General features: G+C 28.4%; 1 long non-coding RNA gene across 1 annotated transcript; it reads right to left on the reverse strand.

Moving 5' to 3' along the window:
* Window positions 1-1760: 1760 nt before the first annotated feature.
* LOC142169129 (uncharacterized) lies at window positions 1761-2661 on the reverse strand. The gene is made up of 2 exons (XR_012698873.1): window positions 2113-2661; window positions 1761-2007 (listed from the first exon to the last, which is right to left on the reverse strand). It is a non-coding gene; the product is annotated as an uncharacterized LOC142169129 (long non-coding RNA).
* Window positions 2662-4334: the final 1673 nt, after the last annotated feature.

Consider the following 4334-nt stretch of genomic DNA (forward strand, 5'->3'; position numbering starts at 1 on the left):
AATTATTAAAATTATAATAAATAGTATATATAAAAATATAACTTTAAAAATATAATTTGTTTAAGGCTAAAAATCTTAAAGCTTGAACCAAAAAAATTTAAATTCAGAAAGTGACAAATTCACAATACGAAAAAATAAAGTAAATTACAAAAATTACAAAAGGATTCTTAAAAATTGAACCCAAAAATTTTAAATCTTGAATCCACGTCTGTTAAATAGTGAACCGACAAATTCACGAAAAAACAAAGAGAACTACAGGGAGCAAAAAGATAACCAGTGACAAGTTCACAACTTAAACAAACGAAGTGAGTTCTCATTAACTAGGTAACTAAAAGTACAGAATAGAAGAAAAGTTAATATACACTAATTTTCAATATTGCAACACTATAGAGATTGGTAGATGATTAGAGTAACTGCTTGCTTAGACGATGATATTTAAACAACGATATAAATTTTGTATTGTAAACAATCCTATCTAACTTGTACAACCCTTGTGGAACATTTTCATCTCTGCAGTATAATCAAATTCGAAGTTCAAATCATGAACATAAGAGTGGGCCACAAAATTCCTGAATTTTTCCCATTGTGATTTTGGCTGGTGAGAAGATAAGAAGCTACACTCGTGTATACTACACATGTTGAAATCCCCCATTATAATCCAATGGGAGTTTGCAGTAATTGCTGATGCAATTGAGCTTAAATCTAGGCCGTCGGTTGAACTTCCATAAAATATAAAATCAATACTTGGCTGATTAACTAATTTAAATTCCTTCGATATATATGTGTTTTTATTCGGGTACAGGTGAGAGTTGTAGTGTTGACAGGTTCAACATGTTCTTCATCCCACATTAATACAACATTATTGTATAAATGCGTCTTAATATTACTTTTCCATGGGTAGGCTTGGCTAACGTCTTGTAATATAACAATGTTCGGATAATTATGTGCTAGAACTCCTTTTATACCTTTTTGGTCATGTTCCTCTCCTGACCCATTTACATTCCAAAGATATCATAGTTAAAAAGGAAAAGGACCAAAAATGACCTTGTGGTATTCGAAATGGATCAATTATAACTCCCGTTTAAATTTGAATCCAAAAATGACCCTGCCGTTATAAAATGGGTCTAATAATGCCCTTGTGTTATTCAAAATGGATCAATAATGCCCTGGAATTTTATTTTTTTTTAAAAATACTTTTAAAAACTGAAAAATATATATTCTGTAAAAACTAGAAAAAGAAAGGAATTTGCAAAATATATATTTTAAGTCTTTTCAATTTTTTTAAAGTATTTGTTTTGTAAAAACTGAAAAAAAAAATATTTTTTTAAAAAACTGGAAAAAAAAAAAAACTGAAAATTTATTAAAAAAAAACCGACATATAACTGTAAATGAATATTTAAAAACCGACTAAACCGACATAATCGTACCGTGCCGAACCGATTTTTAGGTTTTTTTTTAATAAAACCGTATGTTTTTATATAAATCTATAACTGTACCGATAATTATGGTAGATTTTTTATTTTATAAAAATAAACCGAAAAAATATTGAACCGTCAAATTGAAAAAAAAAGATTTTGCAAAATATTTTTATTTTTTAAAAACTAATGCATATATAGTCCACTGCTTTAGGAGAGTTTTTTTTTTCAGTTTTTTAAATTTTTTTTTTCCAGTTTTTACAAAACAAATACTTTAAAAAAACTGAAAAGACTTAAAAATTTATATTTTGCAAATTCCTTTCTTTTTCTAGTTTTTACAGAATATATATTTTTCAGTTTTTAAAAGCATTTTTAAAAAAAAAATTTCAGGGCATTATTGATCCATTTTGAATAACACAAGGGCATTATTAGACCCATTTTATAACGGCAGAGTCATTTTTGGATTCAAATGTAAACGGAGGTTATAATTGATCCATTTCAAATACCACAAGATCATTTTTAGGCCTTTTCCCTAGTTAAAATGTTAAATACTTTTGAAGAACTTGCCCTGCTACTCATTGTTGATTTTGCACTTCAATAAGTATATAAAACATTAGTTAGTAAATAAATATAATAATAATCACTTTCTCAATGTAAAATTTACCAGAAAGGACTTGTATGATTATTTTGATCTTACCGTTCCAAAAAGCTCTCCTTTTCTGTTATTTGCTTGAACACTTCCAATTCAGAAATGAGATATGAAACACTGACCTTAATGCAATGCTCTGCCGTAAAAAGACAATGCTATGAAATCTGGAATAAAGGAGTATTTATAGGCGAGAGAAAAGCTAGGGTTAGAGAATAGTTCCTTCTGATTGAGAATCATATCTCCATCAAAATGCCGATTTTGTAGGTACATAAAAATCTGATTTTCTGAGAAAAGCTTTTAGTGAACGAATCTTCTGAGCAATACGACAAAGAGCTTCACAAAAAAGGAGGGACAAAATCTGTTGTGAAGAAGGGGGAGTTAATGAAATTTCACAAAAATGGAGTCAATCAATTGATCGGCTTTTCTGCGTCTCGTACACCCCTCCATTATTGATGGTAAGGCTGCAAAAAGTTTGGCAAAAGATAAAAAGCAGAGATAGAGGCATAGCTTTCACGCCTCAGCTGCGTCTGCAGTTTGTTTAGGAGAAAATTAAATGAGAGGGTGTTACAGGGTAGTAAAAGCGTTTCTTTGGGGCTAGGACTTACAAAATTATCGGGCTATTATCACGTTTAGTAGCGCCAGAAATTATTTACATCTGCTAGCCGAAAAAGTGTATAAAATTTGTTTAATTTTTGTATATAATATACAGAATATATATATATATATACAAAAAATATGCAAATTTTATACATTTTTTTTATATTATCCCAGGCAATACAGTGTCATTTTTTTCAAGATGGAGGGAATAATCTGTGTTGCGAACAAATTGGACTTATTTTTACAATATAAAGGGGGAGACTGCGAGTGGGTTTTGAATAGACAGAATTGTGGGTTGTGGTTATTTGGGCTAGTATTGGAGGGTTTTTTTTTTTTTTTTTTTTTTTTAATTCGCGTCAGAAACTATTTATATTTTGATAGTCGAAAAAATATATAAAATTTGTATAAATTTTGTATATAACATACAAAATGCATATATATATATATATACAAAAAAAAATATTTTTCTGCTACTCTCTCTATTTGTTTCAATTTAAATGACATATTTTTTTTATTAGTACGTGCAAAAGAAATGACATATTTCTATATTTGGAACCAATTTAACTTTAAACTTTTTATTTTGCCCATTTTATCCTTAATGAGAAGTTTTTATAACCACATAAATATCATGGCCCCACAAAGCTTTTGTCCCTTAAACTTTTAGGACCACATATTTCAAAAGACTTCTTTTTATTCTTAAATTTTGTGTCAAGTCAAACGTATATCATCTAAATTGAAACAGATAGAGTATTATTTTGAGGGCTACTATACAATGTCATTTTCTCAATATTTGATTAGTTAGGAAAGCTGATTTGGGCTTATCCAAACAGGCTGAAAATTTTGGGCCTTTTGTTTAGACTTTTAAAGTGATAGTGCCATGTTACGGTTTTCCTGGGCGAGTTACATATTTGGCCGGTCGACCAAATATATATATATATATATATATATATATAAATAATATATATTTTTTCATAGGTATTATTTTTGGAAAACTATTTGGTGTAATTTTCCCTTTTCCTTTTTATCATATACTACAAAATTGATTTCAGAAGCCAATACAACAGTTAAAGTGTATAGAACATAAATTTAATGGTAAATTAATTGTTTAGAATTATGATCAAGTCAGACGAAATATTAAGGGCAAAATATAAAATTGGCGAGTCGGTCGAAATTAATAACATTTGCTAGTTAACAGTGCATAAAATATGTATATCATATATAATATAAATATATGCAAAAAAAAAATTGTCAGTTATTATTTTTTGGAACAGTTACAAATGTACATTTCTCTAATATTAATATGTAACAACAACTGAAAATTATGCAATTTTACAAAATTATGATTATACTTTATAAGTGTCGTGACTTGTGAGAATAAGGCATTTGAATTTGATATCATTCTGTGTGGATAAGAAGCAAAAAGTGAGAATAAGAGTATTCCTCAAACTACTCTTGACACTCTAAAGTCATTTACATACTTTAATTTTGCGAGCCTCATTTTTCTTCAATGTCCTTTCAGAGGTGACGTGGCAGATAAACAACTTTGAGCAAAATACAAACTTGGCGGGTTGGTCCAAATTATTCATATTCACTAACCAAAAATATATATATATATATATATATATATATATATATATATTTTATCTGCTATTATTTCCGGGGAGGCTAAAATA

This window comes from Nicotiana tabacum, chromosome 14 (genome assembly GCF_000715075.1).
Source record: "Nicotiana tabacum cultivar K326 chromosome 14, ASM71507v2, whole genome shotgun sequence".
Taxonomy (NCBI): Eukaryota; Viridiplantae; Streptophyta; class Magnoliopsida; order Solanales; family Solanaceae; genus Nicotiana; species Nicotiana tabacum.